Here is a 26,054-nt window from a genome sequence, read left to right on the forward strand (position 1 = left end):
AAGATCCGACGCGGGTCCGGCGGCGGCATCCTTCTCAATACTCCCCCCCTCATTACACCCCCTCATTATACCCATTCATTACACCCTTCTTGTTATATCCCCTCGTTACACCCCTTTCACAGCCTCGTGATCGCAGAGGCGGCCTGGATCCAAGCGGCAGCTGGGATCCCAGCGGCTGTCGGTATTGCAGCTGTGTTCGGGATCGCAGCGGTGGCCTGGATCCGAGCGGCATCACATGCGTGTTCCAAAATGGCGGTCGGCGTACTTCCGGTGCGGAGCGGTGGATTGTGGGATTCGGGGACATCCATACGGAAGTGGATGACAATTTAAGGCAATTATGTATAGATGTCATTGTTTTTGCAGACTAAGTGCTCAGCATATCCATGGTGTTGAAGCGATCAGCCTGCAAAAAAAATAAACAGTCCCATAGTGCCATATCTCTGCAATTTAAGGGCATGAAAATTCAAAGTTGCAAAATTGCAAAATTTTCACCAAAATTCCATTTTTTTCACAAATAAACGCAAGTTATATGAATGAAATTTTACCACTATCATGAAGTACAATATGTCACGAGAAAACAATGTCAGAATCACCGGGATCCATGGAAGCGTTCCAGAGTTATTTCCTCATAAAGGGACAGTGGTCAGAATTGTAAAAATTGGCCCGGTCTGGAAGGTTAAAACCACCCTCGGGGTAGAGGGGATAAACTAGAACATCTAAAACATGTGCTGAATTAACCAGCATAAGGCATTTTGGTAAATTTGGCACATTTAAAGTTTCACATTTTACATACTGTACATATAGAAATACAAGGTTACAGAGGTGTAAAGAGAAGCAGCCATGGCGTGTGAATGATGGGAGTGATAGGCAGGGGAAATGCTTCTCCTATGTTTTGCTGATTAAGTTGGATCCCACCCATTAAACCAATATCATAATAATCAGGGGCGTAACTTGTACTCATAGGTCCCAGTGCAAGATCTCCACCAGACCCCCAAACATCACTGTTCCCTAGTATTAATTGTCTTTTTATATGGGAGAAAGGGACCTTCTGGGCTCCCTAGGCCTTAGGGCCTGGGTGTGATTGGAGCCCCTGCACCTACTATAGTTATGGCCCTGATAGTAGCACTCAGTACATCACTGGTTGTAAAGGCAACTATCACGTCCGGCTAATCAAAGGAAGAGCTGCGGATGTGGACAGGAAGGAGATGGTTTTTAGGGCTCCCATCCAGCAGCCACAGGCTACCGATATGGCAGCTGAAATAATTTGAGCCGTGTCTAGTCCCAACCCATCAAATCGGGGATATAGAATTTAGTCCTGAGCGAACGTTCTCTGATAAGGTGCTATCTGAGCATGCTCGGGTGCTGACCTAGTGTCTTCGGTGTGCTCAAACAATATGTTTGAGTCCCCGTGGCTGCATGTTTCATGACTGTTCGACAGGCACAATACATGCAGGGATTGCCTAACACACGTGGTGATTCTAACATTTTTCAAGCACCCGAGCATGCTCAGATAACACCTTATCCTGTTTGCTCATCACTATATACAGTGGGTACGGAAAGTATTCAGATCCCCTTTACATTTTTCACTCTTTCAATGCAGCCATTTGGTAAATTCTAAAAAGCTCATTTTTTTCTCATTAATGTACACTGAGCACCCCATCTTGACTGAAAAAAACAAAATGTAGAAATCTTAGCAAAATTATTAAAAAAGAAAAACTAAAATATGACCTGGTCATAAGTATTCAGAGCCTTTCCTCAGTACTGAGTAGAAGCACCCTTTTGAGCTAGTACAGCCATGAGTCATTTTGGGAATGATGCAACAAGTCTTTCACACCTGGATTTGGGGATCCTCTCCAGTTCAGTCAGGTTGGATGGTGAACGTTGTTGGACAGCCATTTTCAGGTCTCTCCAGAGAAGCTCAGTTGGGTTTAGGTCAGGGATCTGGCTGGGCCAGTCAAGAATGGTCACAGAGTTGTTCTGAAGCCACTCCTTTGTTCTTTTAGCTGTGTGCTTAGGGTCATTGTCTTGTTGGAAGAAGAACCTTCGGCCAAGTCTGAGGTCCAGAGCACTCTGGAAGAGGTTTTCATCCAGGATATCTCTGTACTTGGCCGCATTCATGTTTCCTTCAATTACAACCAGTCATCCTGTCCCTGCAGCTGAAAAACGCCTCCATAGCATGATGCTGCCACCACCATGTTTCACTGTTGGGATTGTATTGGGCAAGTTATGAGCAGTGTCTGATTTTCTCTACACATACCGCTTAAAATTATCACCAAAAAGATCTTAGTCTCATCAGACCATAGAATCTTATTTCTCATAGTCTGGGAGTTCTTCATGAGTTTTTAAGCACACTCTATGCGGACCTTCATATGTCTGGCACTGAGGAGAGGCTTCCGTTGGGCCACTCATCCATAAAGGCCCAACTGGTGGAGGGCTGCAGTGATAGTTGACTTTGTGGAAATTTCTCCCATCTCCCTACTGCATCCGTGGAGCTCACCCACAGTGATCTTGGGGTTCTTCTTTACCTCTCTCACTAAGGCTCTTCTCCCACGATTGCTCAGTTTGGCTGGACGGCCAGGTCTAGGAAGACTTCTGGTGGTCCCAAACATCTTCCATTTAAGGATTATTGAGGCCACTGTGCTCTTAGGAACCTTGAGTACTGCAGAAATTCTTTTGTAACCTTGGCTAGATCTGTGCCTTACCACAATTCTGTCTCTGAGCTCCTTGGCCAGTTCCTTTGACCTCATGATTCTCATTTGGTCTGACATGCACTGTGAGCTGTGAGGTCTTATATAGACAGGTGTGTGCCTTTACAAATCAAGTCCTCTCAGTTTAATTAAACACAGCTGAACTCCAATAAAGGAGTAAAACCATCTCATGGAGGATCACAAGGAAATGGATAGCATGTGACTTAAAAATAAGTGTCTGAGCAAAGGGTCTGAATACTTATGATCATGTGAGATTTCAGTTTTTCTTTTTTAATAAATTTGCAAAAATTTCTACATTTTTGTTTTTTTAGTCAAGATGGGGTGCAGAGTGTATATTAATGAGGAAAAAAAAAAAAGAACTTAAAGAACTTAAATTGGATTTACCAAATGGCTGCAATGAAACAGAGTGAAAAATTTAAAGGGGTCTGAATACTTTCTGAGCCCACTGTATAATAAATAAAAAAATTGTCAGTGAAATAAAATTACACCATAAGTTCATTTATTTTTTTTAAAAACCTGTTTGCAGACAAATACGAAAACGTTCCGTTACAAGACCCAATCATTTGAAGTGTCGATAACTGTCCTCCGGAACAGAAGTCCAAGTGAAAATCCAGTCTCCTATCCGGATGTGGTCTTAGAAATTAATTCTCCTGAGATTCCAGAAGGGATTGAACATCACTTCCCATATTGTATATTTTGACAAGAAAAATGGATTTTTTTTGTTTTTAAACTGGATCCATTAGAAAAATCAAAACAAAAGGATGCCCAAGGACAGGAAAATTGTGAATACCTTAAAGACAAATTAGGGCCGGAAATTACCATTTATAAATCAGGGTCACACAGTATTAAGTCCTTTGAAATAAAATGTTCATGCTGTGCCCTCTACTGGGCATGAAGTGACATTACAAGCCCTTAAGCAGCATTCCCTGGATTCTTGCCATGTAGCATCAGATGTCAGCCCCACATGGAGAACACAGTGTACTGGACAGACAGAAAACAGACACAAGCGCACTGTCATTGTCACCAGCTTTAAATAATTTCATGTTGGGACATTAGATTCTGATTTAAAGCAGGTTGGCAGAACATATCAGGGGATCGCTTATATAGCAATTCCCCAATATGAGGACCATCTCAATAACTGCACAGCTGCCCGTGGATGATCACATTTCCAGTAGCTTCTCCAACAATCATTCCATCTTAGCAGATAAAAAGAGAAAAGTAAATATCTTTGAACCTTTTGCATTTTCCTACCATTTTCTGGTAACAGCCTGCAGTGTAAAGAATGGAGGTTTTCACGGCTGCAATAGATACACATCTAAATAAAAATCTGATTCTGCTTACAAAACCTTACTCGTGTGATATAGTGAATGTGTGTGGGAAAGTATCCACTACGGACCAGAGGACATAGCCATTGGAACCAGAAGGAAAACCTCCATGCTTTACACTGCAGGAAGCATTTAACTAAGACATGGTGAAAATAGACTTAAGATTGTGTATCGCCATGTCATTCATTATCTTATTGTCCAATGGAAAAAAACCTCATTATGGAAAATTTTCGATGCTTTTTAATTTCAGCTGAGTTTGACAACTTTGAAAAAGTAGGTCAGTGTCAGTCCGAGTTAAATATCAATGTTATTTCCTGGCACATCCAAGCCTGATGACTGTCCGGTCAATGTTCCTGATCCTAAAGGGCAATGCTATGTTCTTTGGGCAGCTTTATAGACGTGCCAAGGCTTGTGCTGTGCCGCCTTCCCCCAATACGTGACTTAGAATTATTAACGAGACGTATTAGCCAGTGGTTCTGGGAAGGGGTCAGAGATACAAGCCTCACATTTGTATGGTATAGTGCAACACAGACAGGTTCTTTGTAGAGGTATCTGCACTAATGAGACGTTGGGGTGGTGCATGGGTGTCTGCATGCCCATGTAGGTGACTAGCACAGGACCATCATCGGAATGTTGAGTTTCCATAACCAATCTGATTATGAGAGGAGATATCCATACCACCAGGGGTGACTGGCAGCAGCTTGCTTCCTTCTTCCTGTTCTGAACACCCGTACGCTCATTTGAGCTGAGGGTGCATAAGTTAGGCTGGTTTCACATTTGCGTTTTTTAGCGCTGGAAAAAAATGCACATGTGCGCATGCGTTTTTTCCCCTATATTTAACATGGGTGCGCATACCTGCGCGCTTGTAAGCGCATGTATGCGATTTTCATGCGCTGCGTTTTTTTGGGGTGTGCGATTGGATTTTCCAGACGCAGCATGTTGCATTTTTTGGCCCTGCAAAAAAGCGCATGCGCACATATGCGCACGTTTTGCGCTAAAAATGGCCATTATAGCCTATGGATGCGCATATGTGCGCACTGGCATGCTCATGTATGCGTTTTTTTGCATATGCGTTTTTTTTTTTTAACCATGGAATTTAGGGGTTTGGGTTAGAGTTAGGGTTAGTTAAGGGGGTTTAGGGTTAGGGTTAGGGTCAGGGTCAGGGTTAGGGTTGGGTTTTGGGTCAGGGTTAGGGTTAAGTATGGTTTGGTTAAGGGTTAGGGTCAGGGTTAGGGTCAGGATTAGGGTTAAGTATGGTTTTGTTAAGGGTTAGGGTCAGGGTTAGGGTTAGGGTCAGGGTTAGGGTCAGGGTTAAGTATGGTTTTGTTAAGGATTAGGGTCAGGGTTAGGGTCAGGATTAGGGTTAAGTATGGTTTGGTTAAGGGTTAGGGTCAGGGTTAGGGTTAGGGTTAGGGTCAGGGTTAGGGTTAGGGTCAGGATTAGGGTTAAGTATGGTTTGGTTAAGGGTTAGGGTCAGGGTTAGGGTTAGGGTTAGTTAGGGTTTAGGGCAGTGGCGTAGCAACTGTTTGTGGCGCCCGGGGCGGTCGAAAAATTTGCCGCCCCTTTGGTCGTTGATAATTCGGAAGCATCCGAAGAGCCCACACTACACTCAAAGATCTAATTTTTAGTCTGCTACTAACTCTGCTATTATTTCTAAATTTCTAGACTTTCAACTTCTTGCAGTTCTCTATATATATGTATGTATTAGCTTGATGATGCTGGATGAAGACCTAATGGCTTTTTTTAATAATAATTTTTAATAATGTGACAGAAAAAAAAACAGAAAGTACAAATTATTTTGGCGGACAGGGGGCGGACACTGACAGCTTGGGGTCCCTGTGCAAGAAATGTGTCCGGGCCCCCCTCCTTTTATGGCGTCAAAGCTACGTGTGTGTGTGTGTGTATATATATATATAGATAGATAGATTATTGATATTATATAGCCACACACACACATACAGGTATATATTACATAGTCTCCTTTATTATGTATATTGCTGTCCCATACACAGTGCCTTCTCTTGTTATGTACAGTTCTGTCCCTTACATATTGGATTATATAGAGCCCTGTTTTTTATTACATACCGTCCTGTCTTGTTAGCTGTATAATGCAATGATGGCTGATGGAGCATGGGAAAGCTTCCTTTCTAATGGAGGAGCTGATGGACTGGTCGTCTGGTCACCGGCTCCTCGATCAGCAGTCATTTTATATCTAACAAGAGAGGGGACCATGTAATAAAAGAGGGCGCTGTGAATAACAAAAATAACAAAAATACACTATGTAAGAGACAGCACTATACATAACAGCAGAGGAAGCTATATAATAAGGGACGGCACCATATATAACTAGAGAGGATGGTAGGTAATAAGGGGCGGTGTTATACATAATAAAAGAGGAAACTATGTAACTAAGGATGGTGTTATACAGAATTGGTGAGTACACTATATACTAAGGGACTGTGTTAGACATAATAAACGATAATGTCTTCCTCCACCTCCCCCTGTTCCTAAGGCCATTATAAGTCCCCCTTCCTCCCATCCCAATCCCCCACACCCCTCATTGTCCTCCTCCCCTCGCATCCCATTATTGTCCTCTCCCCCACCTCCATCATTTTCTTCTCCACCACTATCTTTGCTTTCTCCCCCACCACTCCCATCATTGCCCATTCCACCACCTCCATCATTTCCTCCTCCTCCACCACCCCCATTTATTGCCCTTTCCACCACCACCATCATTGCATTCTCACCCACCACCCCATCATTGCCCTCTCGACCATCACCCCATCATTGTCTTCTCCCCATCACTGCCTTCTCCATCACCCCATCACTGTGCCTTCTCCCCATCACTCCCATCATTGCCTGCTCCATCACCCCATCACTCCCATCATTGTCTGCTCCATCACCCCATCATTGCCTGCTTCATCACCCCCATCATTGCCTGCTCCATCACCCCATCACTGCCTTCTCCATCACCCCATCACTCCCATCATTGTCTGCTCCATCACCCCATCACTGCCTGCTCCATCACTCCCATAATTGTCTGCTCCATCACCCCCATCATTGCCTGCTCCATCACCCCCATCACTCCCCTCATTGCCTGCTCCATCACCCCATCATTGCCTGCTCCATCACCCCCATCATTGCCTGCTCCATCACCCTATCACTGCCTTCTCCATCACCCCATCACTGCCTTCTCCATCACCCCATCACTGCCTGCTCCATCACCCCCATCACTCCCCTCATTGCCTGCTCCATCACCCCATCATTGCCTGCTCCATCACCCCCATCATTGCCTGCTCCATCACCCCCATCATTGCCTGCTCCATCACCCCCATCACTCCCCTCATTGCCTGCTCCATCACCCCATCATTGCCTGCTCCATCACCCCATCACTGCCTGCTCCATCACTCCCATCACTCCCCTCATTGCCTGCTCCATCACCCCATCACTGCCTGCTCCATCACCCCCATCATTGTCTGCTCCATCACCCCATCACTGCCTGCTCCATCACCCCCATCACTCCCCTCATTGCCTGCTCCATCACCCCATCACTGCCTGCTCCATCACCCCATCATTGCCTGCTCCATCACCCCATCATTGCCTGCTCCATCACCCCATCATTGCCTGCTCCATCACCCCATCATTGCCTGCTCCATCACCCCATCATTGCCTGCTCCATCACCCCCATCATTGCCTGCTCCATCACCCCCATCATTGCCTGCTCCATCACTGCCTGCTCCATCACCCCATCATTGCCAGCTCCATCACCCCATCATTGCCTGCTCCATCACCCCATCATTGCCTGCTCCATCACCCCATCATTGCCTGCTCCATCACCCCATCATTGCCTGCTCCATCACCCCATCATTGTCTGCTCCATCACCCCATCATTGCCTTCTAGACCATCACTCCCATCATTGCCTGCTCCATCATACACACAGACACACACACACAGACATACATACATACATACACACAAGACACCACCTCTCTCCTCTCACCTGTCCGCAGCATCGCCCGCGCTTCCTCCCTCACACAGCAGCGGCCGCTGAATGATGACGTCACTCAGCGGCGCTCCTCTGTGTGAAACAGGAAGCGCGGCCTCCGGGCAGGAAGCAGGACGGACCATTGCCGCTCCGCTCCTGCTATTCACTCTTGCAGGCAGCGGAGCTGCCGTGATCGCATCGCTCCCTGCCCGCCGCTGCACTGCACTGCAGGGTGGAATTGCTGCTGCCGCGCCGCCCCCACACACATGCCGCCTGGGGCGGACCGCCCCCCCCGCCCCCCCCACGCTACGCCAGTGGTTTAGGGTTTGGGTTAGGGTTAAGTATGATTGGGTTAGGGTCAGGGTTAGGGTTAGGGTTAGGGTCAGGGTTAGGGTCAGGATTAGGGTTAAGTATGGTTTGGTTAAGGGTTAGGGTCAGGGTCAGGGTCAGGGTTAGGGTCAGGGTTAGGGTCAGGATTAGGGTTAAGTATGGTTTGGTTAAGGGTTAGGGTCAGGGTTAGGGTTAGGGTTAGGGTCAGGGTTAGGGTTAAGTATGGTTTTGTTAAGGGTTAGGGTCAGGGTTAGGGTTAGGGTTAGGGTCAGGGTTAGGGTTAGTTAGGGTTTAGGGTTTGGGTTAGGGTTAAGTATGATTTGGTTAAGGGTTAGGGTCAGGGTTAGGGTTAGGGTCAGGGTTAGGGTTAGTAAAGTCATGGTTTGGGTAGTGTGAGGGGCCACCTAAAAATGTTGGAAAAAAACGCAAACGCGGTAAAAACGCACTAAAAACACATACAAACGCTTAAAAACGCTGCGTTTTTTTCATGCATGCTCATAAAAATGCTTGAAAAAAACGCAGCAGTTGTATGCTTTTGTATGCGTTTTTTCAATGCGTTTTTTTGCGGGAAAAACGCGCTGCAAAAAAAAGCAAGTGTGAAACTAGCCTTAATGGTATAGAAAGATAACTTTTGGCTGTTTTGCCTGGACAACTTAGGAAAATGCTGATTAAGGGCTCATACAAGTCTCATTTTTCCACGTATGAGAAAAATAGATAGGTTTCTAATGTGAGCAGAGTGTGACCAGAGTGTGATACGTTTTTCGTTACAATTTATGAGACTTTGATCAGAGTGTGGTCCGAGTGTCATCAGTTTTAGTTCTATGTGGAGAGAAAAAAAAAAAAAAGTTTCTCCACCTTCACTGACAGTCTGAATGGACGAGTGCAATCAGATTTTTTCACGGACTCATTGACGATTTTGATTTGACTCCCAAGTCAAAATCTGACGTGTCTCCACGATTTTACACGGACCTCTGGGACTGTGAAGAATCCCGGACATATGAAAGGCCCTTCAGACAATCACAGATATGAGCACTGACCATGAAAAAAGGACGTCTGAATGAGGCCTAAGACTAACCTCACTCTTCATGGGGGTTCATCTTGTTTCAAATCCCTGGCTCAAGCTGACCATAGCAGTGGAATATATCTAGTAGCTGGAAAATCCCTTTAGGCTGTGTGCCCACGTTGCGTTTTTTTTAAGCGTTTCCGCAGCGTTTGTGCCGGCTCAGACGCTGCAGAAACGCTTAAAAGAAGCTTCAAATTAATTTGCATGCGTTTTTGGCTTTTTGTGCCAATTCATGCGGTTAAAAATGCAGCATGCTCATTAATTTCCGCATTGCTCCGCGTTTTTAGCCTTTTCCAATGTTCCCAGAAAACGCACGGGAAAAAACGCGTCAAAAACGCGCGTCTTTTGTGCAAAAGAACGCGCAAGAAACGCGCAGAAATAAAACGCGTGTTTTCTGGGAAGGGGATCAGTTTCCTGAGCGTTTAAAAACGCCAACTTGGGCACATAGCCTTAAAGAGGTAATCACACAATGAAAACCCCTGTCCATTAGGGTATATAAACAATCAAGAGGGTCCACCAACTCAGGAGCCCTCTCTATAGACCAGCACAGATCCCTCTGCCCAAGCATAGGTGGATACCCATTCATTCAAACAATCCCAATAGCCACACATGCCAGCCAGTAGCCATCCCAGGAGTATAGAGAGAGCTTCCCTACAGCCCTCAGGCCTACGATCAGGAGGACACTCAGTGGTAGAGGAGCTCTTCCCATGATGGGATAAGGTATGACCCGGTTACAGGGCAGATTCAATGGCTCCAGAGCGGAGCAGCACTTTACGCCAGAGCACAATGATGGATTTTATAGTTTCTCTCGCCTCCTTTGAAAACCAGTAATGTCTCATAAAACTTTGATTCCCTTATGTCTCAGGCAGAGGATCGCTCTGGACATGAGGTTCCCATCAGAGATTTATTTACTGCATCACGGTTTCAGGGGAAGAACTTCGCGCTCCAGAGAAAGTGAGAAGATGGCACCGTATGAAAGGAGCACATGCAGCAGATCCCAAAACTGCGCTCTCTACCTCAGAGCTATGTCATAGCTGAGCGTCATATGCTCTATAGATGGAATCAGACAGTGATGTAATAGGGTGAGTGCAGGGAGGACAGACAGTCCAGGTAGCAGGTTAGTCTGTGATTGGATGGTGATGTCACACTGAGTGCAGGGAGGTCATACAGTCCAGATAGCAGGTTAGTCTGTGATTGGATGGTGATGTCACAGTGAGGTCATACAGTCCAGGAAGCAGGGTAGTCTGTGATTGGATGGTGATGTCACAGTGAATGCAGTGAGGTCATACAGTCCAGGTAGCAGGGTAGTCTGTGATTGGATGGTGATGTCACACAGTGAGTGCAGTGAGGTCATATAGTCCAGGAAGCAGGTTAGTCTGTGATTGGATGGTGATGTCACACTGAGGTCATACAGTCCAGGAAGCAGGGTAGTCTGTGATTGGATGGTGATGTCACACTGAGTGCAGGGAGGTCATACAGTCCAGATAGCAGGTTAGTCTGTGATTGGATGGTGATGTCACAGTGAGGTCATACAGTCCAGGAAGCAGGGTAGTCTGTGATTGGATGGTGATGTCACACTGAGTGCAGGGAGGTCATACAGTCCAGATAGCAGGTTAGTCTGTGATTGGATGGTGATGTCACAGTGAGGTCATACAGTCCAGGAAGCAGGGTAGTCTGTGATTGGATGGTGATGTCACACTGAGTGCAGGGAGGTCATACAGTCCAGATAGCAGGTTAGTCTGTGATTGGATGGTGATGTCACAGTGAGGTCATACAGTCCAGGAAGCAGGGTAGTCTGTGATTGGATGGTGATGTCACAGTGAATGCAGTGAGGTCATACAGTCCAGGTAGCAGGGTAGTCTGTGATTGGATGGTGATGTCACACAGTGAGTGCAGTGAGGTCATATAGTCCAGGAAGCAGGTTAGTCTGTGATTGGATGGTGATGGCACAGGGAATGCAGTGAGGTCATACAGTCCAGGTAGCAGGGTAGTCTGTGATTGGATGGTGATGTCACAGAGTGAGTGCAGTGATGTCACAGTCAATATGAGGACATTATATGATTGGATAGTGAAATCACAGGCTGAGTGCCAGATAGGTTGGTAAATACTGATATCATGAGAGAAAGGCTGTGAAGTGAGCTTTGGTAGCAGGTCACTCTAGAATTTAGGAGCTGATGTCACAAGGTGAGAGCACTGAGGTCACAGTCGTAGGTCAGGCAGCAGACGGGGAGGCCTTGAGTCGCGGACTGTGGTGTCATCTATGCAGTAAATCTGTCACTATGTGAGCCAATTAATATATTGCTTTTGCTTATGACAATTTGCCTCCTGCCTATCACACAATGGATACAAACCTCTGAATTCACTAGCACATCTAGTTCCCAGCGCGCGTCAGGGGCATGATTCTGACTCAGCCTCATCATGTGAAGTGAGAGATTCATGCGAGAGGAACGTCTATAATTCTGTATGTGGTATCCAGATTTTATTTCCCAAACTAAGTGAACACAAATGGTGCAGCCCCTTCCAATCCTGGCAGCTCCTGTGCTCCCCGAGCCATGGAGGGCGGCTGGGAATAATAAGCCAGAAATACTTTTCATGACTTATAATAAATTGCTCCCATGTCTGGAAAATAACACCAGCAATTGCACAGGGATACACTGAAATAGTACCTGGCAGGAGAACAGTGGTTCCATCATTCTGTCTACTGTGTGTCTATAACTTACCATTGAGAAGATCTCTGCTTGCTGTCAGTGCAGGAAACCTTTCTTGGCTAGATTCATGAAATGTAGAATGTCTAGTCTTGCTCACACAGCCATTGGAAATCTACCATATCCAGACAAAACCTGCCAATCAAAGGACAGTCATTCAGTATACGGTTATAGAAAATAGCAGGGTTCTGTACCATTATTAGTGAAAATTATATATATATATATATATATATATATATATATATATATATATATATATATATAGCACATGGTCAAACATATGGGAAAGAGCCACAACAAGATGCTGGCTGGACCCAGGGCAGATATTGTGTGATGAAATAGCTCCACCTTGTGTACAGAGAGCATCACTACAAGTAATACTCGATTCCGGCTTTGAAAAAAAAAAATCACTACCCAATAAATTAATGACACCAGTAAAAGAAATATCAAATCTGAGCTTCATAAGAGATTTATCAGTCTTTCTCGAAGAAAAAAAAACAAAAACTGATGGCAGTTTTTTAAGCTTCCCCCATCAATCTATGAAAAACGGATAGAACATGGATGTTGTCCATTTTTGTTTTCCCCCGGGGGTAGGGCACTCATATACACCATTTTCCAAATAACTATTAAATTTTTAATAACAGTAGTATTTTACATTGACATTTAAATGTAGAGGTTACAATAAGACAAAAGGAAGGGAAGGATAAGGGGTTCATATACACCAAAAGCGATAGATAGATAGATAGATAGATAGATAGATAGATCCTTTATAAATGATCTGCACTGCTAATTCCAGACTGGTCATGTGACATTTTTATGAGAGGGGTCAACAGCAACTATATCTTTTTTGTGATTTTAACTTTTTTTAAATATGGAATCCACGTTCTCCACGTAATAAAATACTGGCAACCTTCTGTGACCACAGGAGAATGCCCAATGTATGGTGTTTATACAATGAAAGAGCTCCCCATAGTGGTGACAGTTGCATTTGCAGGGATTTTGGAGTTCTGACCTACTGTATATACAATTGTAGTAAGAAAATTTAAAATATGTTAGCCTTGGAAGAGAAAAAAAAGTGCAAAACAAATGAAGTAGTTGACCATAGGATCCAGCGAGCACACCTACAATTTATCAGCTGCCCTTTGAAAAATGAAAGATAAAACATAGTTGCTTGCAATTTCTCCAATTCTCTTCACCAGCCCCCTCATTACATTTTCCCCCAACTTTTTAAGAAGTAAAAATAATAATCTTGGAAGTGATATCTTTAACTATTATGTTTCTTTACAACCGCTGAATGGGTGACATAACTCACCACATAGGTGGCACCTAATCTCCACACCAGATGCAGCAAGATGGCCGATATCCCCACACAATGCACATTTCTGCACAGTGCAGTTTGCACTGAAGTGTGTGAGGTCACCACACCTGTGACAGATCTTTGGTTGCCCCTGGTAGAAGATCTGGATACAATCCCTCCCCAGGAAGGTAGATGATGGAATGTGGGCAACCGTACCACCCGAACGCTTAAGTTTTACCATAAACGTCCAGGCCTCCAACCAGATACCAAACTCGTCACAGTTCTTCTTTGGCATATCCACCACCTCTCTATATCGGCCAAGCCACGTTATGATGTCATAACAATAAAGCGACTCGTTACAACTCATCACGGTCACTTTCTTGACTTGATTTTGGCGAGACACCGCCTGAATGGCAAAGTCTCGCCAGCTGGGCTCATTTTTTGCCAACTCATAATTTGATCAAAAGAACTCAAGCCCCTCTGGCCGAACAAAGCTGACACGAGACGTGGAATAGGGATGTATCAAGGCATAGATGTCAATCGCCTTGAAGCCCATCCCCAGCAGGAGCTCCACAACCTTAAACCTTGGAGGACACGCATCACTGCCCCTCCACCGAAGACGGACCACATTCCTACGCACACTACCTGGCCCGGCTGTTAGTAGGGACCACACTGCATACCCCCCTGTTTGCTCTAGGAAGGCCCCGAGGCCATGCCTCTCTATATAGAAGGATAGATCAACCTCTCGACCCTCTTCCATTAATGATCTCTCCCCTTTCTTTAGAGCCTCCAGGAGACACCGCTGCAACGTGCCATCCCTAGAGCCCAGAGACGAGGAGGACGCCCTACTTCCCCCGGAGGTGACAGTGGCATAACTTCTGATAGGTTGTGCCACCACCGGGGGGCAATTGGACCAGTGACCACATCAACACTAACAGTACCACTATTACCCACCTCCATAACCCCCTCACCCTCCACCAAACCAGCAACCACACCACTAGACAAAGAAATTTCCTCATCCACACCTCCCATCATATTCACTCCTGCTGGACCAGTGACAACAGGGGGTGGCATTTTGACCTCCGCATCATCAAGCACAAGGGGCTCAGTTTCCTCGACCTCACCCCTGGACTTACGTGTGCCCTCCACATCATCAGTTGGTAATTTTCGTTGCTTCACTGTTGATACCAGGCACCGCTGATCCTTTATATCAGGATCTTGCTTACCAGCAGCTCTAAAACAGAATAGGACTTTGGTGAGGACAGGAACTACCGGCCTCGGTAACCCCCTCACACTGCCACCGCTTCTCAATCAAGTGATCAGCGGCAACAGTATTCAGGGGCGCCGAGGCTACCGGAGCTACCCTCGACACTGGACCGCTCCCCCTCCCACTGAGGAGCGCACCACAGCATCGTGGCCTGACCATTTGCCCACCGCCGGGCCGCTCTTACTATCCAGCTTCTCGGCTGATGCACCTCCTGCTACGTACCTGCTACTACAAGCAGAGACGTAGCTCTGCGCCTTACTACTGTGCTCTGTACTCTCCCCGATCCTTTGCACTGGATCCACAGCAGAACCCGGGCAGGGCTGGGAAATGGGGCTTATACAGCGAGCAAACCCTGCAACTGACTCGGGGGGTACAGGGAGGGGGGCATATACATAGCTTTGGCTTGGTCTTCTTTGCCTTTTTCTTCTTGCCCCCAGGTGCCTCCTCTGGTAAATCGTCACCAAGATGGAAATTCTGAAGGCACACTGGGGACTCCAGTTGCTTGATCACCGCCATTAGCGCCCCTCCCTGACTGTTATCAATGTCCTCCCCAGAGCCAGTAGAACTGTGACCAGATGCCATTGTTGCCTGTCCTGCAGGGAGCTCGCTGCATGTGGCCTGCGGTGACTTTGCAGGCTACCAGATCGGGTGTTCTGCTGGTCATCATCATTCACCTGGCTCTCAGGCTGCAGCCCCATCTGCCTTGGCTCTCTCTGTTGTCAGCCATTTCTCTAAATCTGTCCTCATTCATTAGTTTTTCCTTGAATGGACCACTCCTCTCTTATAAAGGGTTTTCTGACTTCCAGCTCATTAAGCTCATGTTTGGGCCTCCTTACCTCCGCCTGGAGTTGCGTCTTCCTCGGTTTGGAGGAACCTGCATCTTTAGTGCTTGTGCAGCGCAGCTCCTTCCGGAGCCTCCTGAGGGTCTTACTCGCTTCTTCATTCCCTACGGAGTTGGCTCATGACCCAGGAGCCATAGGAGGACACAGACTCCTGGGGTCTCTGCAGTCCCCAACCTTCCTCAGTGAGGTCAGCCTCACCTCCATGAGCACTCAGCTTTCCTCCAGAAGGACCGCCATCTTGCATGCTGCTAGCAGGTTTCTCCTCCATGTTGGAAGCCTTGTGGCTTCTCTGGGTCTCTGCAGACTTGGGGGAAGTTGGAGCAACATTGCTGCGACTCCTGGTGGAGCGTCTCACGCCCGAGTCCTCTGAAGTGCAGGCCAGTTGCTGTTTTTTTCTGCCCCTCCATCAGCCTGGACCGGGGAAACAGAAACCTGGGACTTGGCTCCTTCACTCATCCCAGGAAGCCCACTCCCTCCCTGGGTAGAAGAGAGAGCAGGTCCCTGGGTGGTTCTCTGGAGGTGTTGGTTCTCTGGAGCTCAGGAGCACACAGCAGGATCAGTGTCGACTGCACCCACATTTAGCACAATGAGCAGCAGCTGAGCAGAGCTGCACTCACTATTCTGCTGGTGCAGTCACTGTGTACATACATTACATTACTTATCCTGTACTGCTCCTGAGTTACATCCTGTATTATACCCCAGAGCTGCACTCACTATTCTACTGGTGGAGTCACTGTGTACATACATTACATTACTTATCCTGTACTGCTCCTGAGTTACATCCTGTATTAGGCTGAGTGCACACGTACTTTTTGGCCCTGCGGATTTCTTCCATTTTTGATGCGGTTTTCATGCGGTTTTTGTGCGGTTTTCCCCCTGCGGATTTGGTGACAGGGGAGATGGAAAACCGCACAAAAGTAACATGCTGCGGATTTTGTACCGCGGAAAAATCCGCAGCGTCTGCACAGCGGTTTTTTTTTTTACATTGATTTTAAGGCTACTGTACATCACAATGCAGAAATGCAACGTTTCTGCGCGGTAAAATCCGCTGCGGAACCGCTGCAAATCTGCATCGTGTGCACACAGCCTTATACTCCAGAGCTGCACTCACTATTCTGCTGGTGCGGTCACTGAGTACATACATTACTTTACTTATCCTGTACTGATCCTGAGTTACATCCTGTATTATACTCCAGAGCTGCACTCACTATTCTTCTGGTGCAGTCACTGTGTACATTACATTACTTATCCTGTACTGATCCGGAGTTACACCCTGTATTATACTCCAGAGCTGCACTCACTATTCTGCTGGTGGAGTCACTGTGTACATACATTACATTACTTATCCTGTACTGAGCCTGAGTTACACCCTGTATTATACTCTATAGCTGCACTCACTATTCTGCTGGTGGAGTCACTGTGCACATACATTACATTACTGATCCTGTACTGATCCTGAGTTACATCCTGTATTATACTCCAGAGCTGCACTCACTATTCTGCTGGTGGAGTCACTGTGTACATACATTACATTACATATCCTGTACTGATCCTGAGTTACATCCTGTATTATACTCCAGAGCTGCACTCACTATTCTGCTGTTGCAGTCACTGTGGACATACATTACATTACTTATCCTGTACTGATCCTGAGTTACAGCCTGTATTATGCCCCAGAGCTGCACTCACTATTCTGCTGGTGGAGTCACTGTGTACATACATTACATTACTTATCCTGTACTGAGCCTGAGTTACATCCTGCATTATACTCCAGAGCTGCACTCACTATTCTGCTGGTGGAGTCACTGTGTACATACATTACATTACTTATCCTGTACTGATCCTGAGATACATCCTGTATTATACTCCAGAGCTGCACTCACTATTCTGCTGGTGGAGTCACTGTGTACATACATTACATTACTTATCCTGCACTGATCCTGAATTACATCCTGTATTATACTCCAGAGCTGCACTCACTATTCTGCTGGTGGAGTCACTGTGTACATACATTACATTACTTATCCTGTACTGATCCTGAGATACATCCTGTATTATACTCCAGAGCTGCACTCACTATTCTGCTGGTGGAGTCACTGTGTACATACATTACATTACTTATCCTGTACTGAGCCTGAGTTACATCCTGCATTATACTCCAGAGCTGCACTCACTATTCTGCTGGTGGAGTCACTGTGTACATACATTACATTACTTATCCTGTACTGATCCTGAGATACATCCTGTATTATACTCCAGAGCTGCACTCACTATTCTGCTGGTGGAGTCACTGTGTACATACATTACTTATCCTGCACTGATCCTGAGTTACATCCTGTATTATACTCCAGAGCTGCACTCACTATTCTGCTGTTGCAGTCACTGTGGACATACATTACATTACTTATCCTGTACTGATCCTGAGTTACAGCCTGTATTATGCCCCAGAGCTGCACTCACTATTCTGCTGGTGCAGTCACTGTGTACATACATTACATTACTTATCCTGTACTGAGCCTGAGTTACACCCTGTATTATACTCTATAGCTGCACTCACTATTCTGCTGGTGGAGTCACTGTGCACATACATTACATTACTGATCCTGTACTGATCCTGAGTTACATCCTGTATTATACTCCAGAGCTGCACTCACTATTCTGCTGGTGGAGTCACTGTGTACATACATTACATATCCTGTACTGATCCTGAGTTACATCCTGTATTATACTCCAGAGCTGCACTCACTATTCTGCTGTTGCAGTCACTGTGGACATACATTACATTACTTATCCTGTACTGATCCTGAGTTACAGCCTGTATTATGCCCCAGAGCTGCACTCACTATTCTGCTGGTGGAGTCACTGTGTACATACATTACATTACTTATCCTGTACTGAGCCTGAGTTACATCCTGCATTATACTCCAGAGCTGCACTCACTATTCTGCTGATGAAATCAGTATGTACTTCCATTGTTTCTGTTGCCCTGCTCCTGTATGAGGGTAAGTGCATAAGTTACTTTACATTTCAATTTTCTAGCATAGATAGAAAAGCTAGATGCTTTCAATTCATATGTTTTTTTTTTTTTTACTTCCTCTGGATCTACATGGCAGAACAGGCTGACAGACAGTCTTGAATTTTTTGAGAAGAACAATAGACAGGGAACAGGAATAAATCTTATGCTAAAAAGTACTTGGATAGAGGGACTACAGCTACTTGCCAGTGATCACAATGCACAGAGAAGCCATTCATACATGTACAAAAGAGATCTGTGTTCTAAGGCAGGAGACCGACGTCTATCGTCAGGTAGCAGCTGCAATCTCCCATTAACCTCAGGATTTATAAGACACTCTGCTCTCACAATGTCTTTTATTTGCCAACAGGAACCTTCTATTAACAGTAAACATAACTATCATGGCAGGCCGACCTCACAGAGGAGGGTCTATCATGGCATCACACAACACAGAACCAAACACCAATCAGAGGACAATAAAACTTTCACACTCCTTATCTGTGAACTTTTCCAATATTTATGTTTCTCCCTCTCCCATAATGATAGTTTTGCTTCGTGTCACTTGTCTTATCTATTGCATTTTTTCTAGGCTGTATTGTGCATAAATATGTGACTTCAGATTTTGTATTAGTCTAGCCTGATGAAGAGACCTGAGTAGTCTCGAAAGCTTGCAATGTGTTACCATCTTTTCAGTTAGCCATTAAAAGGTATCAACCACTTAGGACTCTCAATCCTGAATATTCTTCTATCTACTGGCTAACACGGTACAAAGATATACATCTTTCCTGTATCAATTTTACCATTAATTTATTTAATCTTTTAGGGCGCCTTCACACATCAGTGATTTTTCTGATTCGCAAAAATCGGTCCAAGTTCATTGGTGTTTCAGAAGGTATTTTTTTTTTCTTTTTAGACAGAGTGTCATCTCAGATGAAGAAAAAAAAAAAATAATGATGGCGGTTTCTCAAGCTTCTATCTAAAAGCCCATAAAAGAAAACAGGAAAGAACTTGGATGGCCTCTGAGTGCCATCGGATGTTTTCAAAAACCCATAGACTTGCATTGATGGGTTTGATTGGATACTGATCAATCCATATGGTATAAATAATCCAGTAAGCAAAAAAAAAAAAAAAAAGATCTGTTACAAATGAAAAAAGAAATGGATGGCTAATAAACGGAACTTTTTTTTCCATAGACTTCAGTGTGAAAAAATGGATACAGTAGAGATCAGTTATTTAAAAATGGACTAAAAAGTTGTGTGTGCACCACTTTGGTAATTGATTGCTGCTGGATCCCTTCTAACGGATCACTACTGGACATCAGGACGACCCCAATTTGATACCCTAAGGGTAGGTTATCAATATCAAGAGAACAGCAGAGACCTCCAAACTTTGTCTTATCGACTCTGAAAACAAAAGAATAAAGCCATGTGAAGGCCTGGGCTCCATGTCACCTGCATTAATAGATTTGTTTTCTGCGATTGTCATCAATGATACACAGGAAACCGCGCTGGAATAGATTTCTTGCGATATCACAATGTGTTTATATAGTCCTGCCATGGAACAATAGCCTGAAAGGTAGGGCAAATTCATAAAGGGAATCTGTCACAAAGTTTTTTTTATCCCTTCTGAGAGCAGCATGATGTAGGGGAAAAGACTTGGATTCCAGTGATATATCACTTACTGGGCTGCTTGCTGCAGTTTTAATAAAATAAACATTGTAGATTGTAAGCTCTCACGAGCAGGGTCGTCTTATTTTGCTTTAATTATTGTATTGTTAGCGTTGTTACTTACGACTTGTGTTTTGAAACTGTTAAACTGTAAAGCGCTGCAGAATATGTTGGCGCTATATAAAGATTATTATTAAATCACAGTTTTATCTACTGCAGATCTACCAGTACTCTGAATCTTGAAGTGATCCCACCACCTCCAGCTATTTCTGATGACAGGGTACATTGGATATGGAATGATGCCGCCTGCGCAGCGGTGTTTTATGCTCTGCCTGCAGATGGTTAGAGCAAAGTGCGCCTGTGTGGTCCAATGAGGCACAAAATCTTATTTTGCTACTTAGATGACGCTGGATGTATCAACCACGTCAATCAAAGTCAGAGAACAGCCATTAGGAGCAGAGAGGAGGCACAGACACCGCAGTGATGACGCCCATTGGACCGGACCATCCTCATTTACATACAGCGCGAGAGCATCTCTATCGGGATTTTTGCGGCTATACAGGGGGAGTCAGGAGACGACAGACACGTTTGTGAGCACAGGAGTAGTAAAGCTGGTGGCATTTGTTCAGAGACTCTTAGGCTGTGTGCACACACTGCGGATTGGTCTGTGGATTTTTCCGCACGGATTTTGCAAGATCCACAGGTAAATCCGCAGGTCAAAAGAAACCGGTGTGAAACCGCTGCGGATTCCGCACAAACAATTGACATGCTGTGGATTTGAACCCGCGGAAAAATCCGCAGCATGTGCACAACGTTTTTTGTTTTTCATAGATTATAATGGTACTGTGCAACGCTACAGAATCTGCTGCGTATCCGCAGGGCCAAATCCGCAGCATGTGCACATACCCTAAAATTGGTGACAGGTTCCCTGTGAGTTGTGTATAACCCCGCACCCACACACCACTGATTGGCTGCTTTCTGTAAACTGTGCATAGGCAGCAAGCTACCAATGGTGGGGGCATGGTTATACAGAGATAATGAATATTGGGGACTACATGGCAGCAGGATAGTGACAGCATAATCTCCTGCTGACAAGCAGCCAGTAAGTGACATCACTGGAATCAGGGTCTCTGTCTCTACATCATTCTACTTTCAGGATAGATAGCAAAAACTGGATGATATATTCCTTTTAAGACCTCATTTATATTTCTTCATGTATATGAAAAAAGGTCATCAGTATGTGGTCAATATTACCCATCAGTGTTTCATTAGTGTTTTTCACATACGTAAACATTAACATTCTATGATTTGAGTTGGAAGAGACCTCCAGGGTCATCGTGTCCAACCCCCTGTTCAATGCAGGATTCACTAAACCATGTCAGACAGATGTCTGTCCAGCCTCTGTTTGAAGACTTCCATTGAAGGAGAACTCACCACCTCTCGTGGCAGCCTGTTCCACTCATTGATCATCTTCACTGTCAAAACATTTTTTTCTAATATCTAATCTGTATCTTCTCCCTTTCAGTTCCATCCCATTGCTTCTCGTGTTTCCATGTGTAAATGAGGGAAGGATGATCCCTCTACACTGTGACAGCCCTTCAAATATTTATAGACAGCTATTAAGTTTCCTCTTAGCCTTTGTTTCTGCAAGCTAAACATTCCCAGATCCTTTAACCGTTCCTCGCAAGACATAGTTTGCAGTCCACTTACCATCCTGGTAGCTCTTCTCTGAACTTGCTCCAGTGTTTCAATGTCTTATTTAAAATGTGGTGCCCAGAACTGGATACAGTATTCCAGATGAGGTCTGACCAAGGAGAAATAGAAGGGGGATAATTACTTCATGTGATCTAGACTCTATGCTTCTCTTAATACACCCTAGAACTATGTTTGCCTTTTTTGCTGCTGCATCACACTGTTGACTCATGCAGTCTGTGATCTATTAGTATACCCGTCTTTTTCACATATGCTGTTGCTTAGTTCTGTTCCTCCCATTCTGTAATTTTTGTTTTTCATGACTAGATGTAGAATCTTGCATTTTTCTGTTAAATACCATTCTATTAATTGCTGCCCATTGTTCAAGCTTATCCAGATCCTTCTGAAACCTTCCTCTGTCTTCTCTAGTGTTAGCGATCCCTCCTAGCTTTGCATCATCTGCAAATTTGATTAGTTTACCTTCAGTTCCCTTAGCTAGATCACTTATAAAACTGTTGAACAACACTGGGGTCAGGACAGAGCCTTGAGGTATCCCACTTGAAATTCTCTTCTAATTGCATGTTTAACCATTTATCACCACTCGTTGACTACAATCACCAAACCAGTTATGAATCCACCTAACAGTTAATAAATAATCGCAGACTTGTCAATCCCATACTTGGTCATTATTTCAATAAGGATAGTATGAGATACTTTATAAAATGCTTTGTTGAAGTCTATATATAATATATCTACCACATTTCCATGATCCACCCAGTCAGTGATTCCATCATAGAAGGAAATTAGATTAGCTGGCATGACTAAGGGTACCGTTACACTAAGCGATGCACCAGCGATCCTGACAACGATATGAATCACTGCTGCATCGCTAAGTGGTCGCTAGTGAGCTGCCACACAGGCAGATCTCACCAGCGACATAGCAGCGGTCGGGGGTCGCTACTTACCTGTCAGACGCGGCGATCCTGACGTCCTCCCGCCCGCGTCCACGCGTCGCTCGTCGTCGCCACAGGAAGCACCCGACAAGAAATGGTCCAGGACGTTCTTGCGCGATCAGCGGGGGAGCCGGTCGGAGGTAAGTATCAGACATAGCGATATCGCTGCTACGTCACAAAACCAGTGACGTTACAGCGATATTGCTAGCGATCTCGCTGTGTGTAACGGGGGCTTTATGTGCTACAAACCCATGCTGGCTCTGGTTAATTACTGCACTCTTATCCATGTACTTACATACATACTGTTTAATAATTTGTTCAAAGATCTTTCCTGGTATATACCTAAGGCTCACTTGGCCTGTAATTTCCTGGCTCCATCTTCTTTCCTTTTTTGAAAATAGGGACAAAATTCTGCTCTTTTCCAATCTTCTGGGACTTCTGTTCTCCAGAAATTTTCAGAGATTCTGGCTAGTGGTTCTGCAATTTCCTCTATCTCTTTCAGTACCATAGGATGTAATGACAAAGCTTCTCCTGTCCTTTGCAGTTATTCACAATGTATAGATTGTACATGGCATCAGTGTACAATCATGTGATTTTCACCAACCCTTAGACTTGTAATAGCACTTTTCATCCGTGATGCTGGTAAAAAGAATGGCTATGTCTCTATGATATTTTTTGCCATCCGCAAAGAAACAAAAATAAAAGTGGGACATGTGAACAGCCCCTTGGATTATAATGGGTGTGTGCTCCATCCATGAAACCTAAAGTAGTATTCCAGCTATTACCATAACCGATAGCCAGAAAAGGGCACTTTTATCCCCCTTATGAAGCAGTCGGACGGCAGTATTACTCACGCAAGGATTGCAATGCTCGGACTGGCTGTCGGCTCTCCTGACAGCATGTATTTATATGCAGCTGTCACGCTCCGCGGTTCTAGCGCTAGTAATACAGCAGTCCAACTGCACCCTTAGAATAAAGGATTGTGCATAATTGACCAGTACTCAATTCATACAGTACAGCGCCCCCTTAAGGCTGTGTTCATATATTTCTTTTTTCTTTCCCAAAATCACAGCAGATCTGCTATACATTTGCCATGATATAGCTATCTTGCAAGTTGATGCTTTATGTTGCAACTGCAAAAAAAATGTCAGACTTTCCCCAATCAACAATTTGCTGTAGTTCTCATGGACCAGAAATTCAGCAATGACCCAGAGCGCATTCAGTCGCACAAAATCCATTTTTATTATAAGAAATCTCATGCGCAAACTGCAGCGTAAATTGTGTACCCTCAATTTATTTGGGCTTGTCACATTACAGCACCACATTCACTCCAGTTAAGACTCTGCAGTGCAATAAGGGTCACATTAAAAGCTGCATATTAAAGTACGATATGACACCAGGTATGTACAAGCCTTAATGGAATGATTAAGAAAAAAAAAAAAAGTGAAGAATAGCTTCATACCTGCACACAACACCTGGATCGGTTATGGTTCATGAGGTCTAATTAAAAAAAAAAAAATAAATAAAATACTAATAAGGAAATAACTAAAAATCCCACCTTGAACTGAGCCCAGGATCTCCATGGTCTGCACCTTCCCACTACCCCTCACAGGTGAAACAATCCATCTCCACCTGCGCTGATCCCGTCCTGCCATCTACAGTGACCCCTGCAGGACAATGCTGGCATAACACATATCCAATAAATTCTTATACACACAAGTTGGGAATTTGTGACTTGCAAAAGATTTCTTCAGGGAAAAAAAAATTCCATTATTTTGTACATGGCAGTTTAGTACAAAAGTTTGCAAAAAAAATATAAATGTCTAGGTGAGGATTTAGTAGGTGTGTGACCTCCTGATCCGTGAATAATGTCTTAGAATTTATACAAGAATTTGACTGAAAGGGAAGCTGTCATGTCACACAATGCTGTTTACCTGCAGATTTGGGGGTAACCTGCAGGTCAATAGTGTTAGGAAGGAGCCCGGCCGCCTTGGCTTGGTTCACAAGACCATATAAAAAATTGTTCAAAGTTTCAACCAGAAGAGTGGGATGATTTTTTCGCACTTGTCATCCTTATACAACCCATTTTTTACAGCAGCAGTTATTAATATCGTACAGGCCGATTTGCAGTTTAATATGTTTCAGAAGTGCAATGCATCCGTAATAATCGTCCAATTTTTTTCTCACACCCATAGACTTGAATGGGCGATTCTCGTCCGATTTACGGGAGGCTGCCATTGTTTTCACATGCAGATTCAATCAGTGAAAAAATCGTTCATCTGCACAGTCCCACTGAATAACAATGGTCCGAGTACCATCCGATTTTGTGATGATAGCACTCGGACCGAAAACACAACAGTCCTTACTGAAGTCACAGCTGCTGGGAGAAAATGAACTTTATTCCTCCGGGGAGACGCCAGCTGCAATTTCTAGTGCTATTTAGGCCTGTTGCACACATCCGTCTTTCCTATCAGTTGCTATCCGCCAAAATGGTGGAAAACGGATCCGTCGGCGGACTGAGAGCAACGCGTGCCATTGTTCAGACGGATCCGGCGACGGCTGAATTTTAAAGGAACCCGTGCCCGGAAAAAAGAAGAGAGAGGGAGAGAGAGAGTATTTTTTTCCTGTCCCGGAATGGCATTTGAGGGTTAAAAGTGTTCCTGGAGCAGAGCTCCGTGCAGGCGCAGTTAAAAATAGCGGTCCGTCAAGTCAAAAAAACGTTGCAGTGTCCGTCACATCCGCCCGGGAGACCGAAAAATGTTGGCGGATCCGTCAAAAAATGGGTGTGACGGACGACCGACAGTCAAGATCCGCCACTAATGTAAGTCTATGGGGGAAAAAACCGGATCCACCCCATTTTTGGCGGATCCGTTTTTTTCCGAAATTGGCGGATTTTGACTAAAACAGATGTGTGAAACAGGCCTTACCTGCAGATTAACCATATGTCTGTAGGTGAATAGCTTTATAGTAACATAGTAACATAGTTATTAAGGTTGAAGGAAGACTATAAGTCCATCTAGTTCAACCCATATCCTATCCTAACTTGCCCTAACATGTTGATCCAGAGGAAGGCAAAAAAAAACCCATGTGGCAAACAGTAAGCTTCACATTGGGGAAAAAAAATTCCTTCCTGACTCCACATACAGCAATCAGACTAATTCCCTGGATCAACGCAATATTAAGGAAACTAGTGTATATACCCTGTA

General features: G+C 44.7%; 1 long non-coding RNA gene across 5 annotated transcripts in view; it reads right to left on the reverse strand.

The window, feature by feature from the left end:
* The window catches only part of LOC141094704 (uncharacterized), a 211,301-nt gene extending 186,802 nt beyond the window's left edge, over positions 1-24,499 (reverse strand). Inside the window, exons 1-3 of one of the 5 annotated variants that reach the window (XR_012233157.1) lie at positions 24,311-24,498; positions 21,914-22,007; positions 12,133-12,252 (exon numbers count right to left, since the gene is read on the reverse strand). This is a non-coding gene — a long non-coding RNA (uncharacterized lncRNA). Of the gene's footprint in view, positions 1-12,132; positions 12,253-21,913; positions 22,008-23,702; positions 23,795-24,310 lie in introns of those variants that run through there. The other 4 variants (XR_012233158.1, XR_012233154.1, XR_012233156.1 and 1 more) reach the window with 4 other exon arrangements.
* Positions 24,500-26,054: the final 1,555 nt, after the last annotated feature.

The sequence above is a fragment of the Dendrobates tinctorius genome, unplaced genomic scaffold, assembly GCF_039654945.1.
Source record: "Dendrobates tinctorius isolate UK_male_01 unplaced genomic scaffold, ASM3965494v1 ptg000065l, whole genome shotgun sequence".
NCBI classification, from domain to species: Eukaryota; Metazoa; Chordata; class Amphibia; order Anura; family Dendrobatidae; genus Dendrobates; species Dendrobates tinctorius.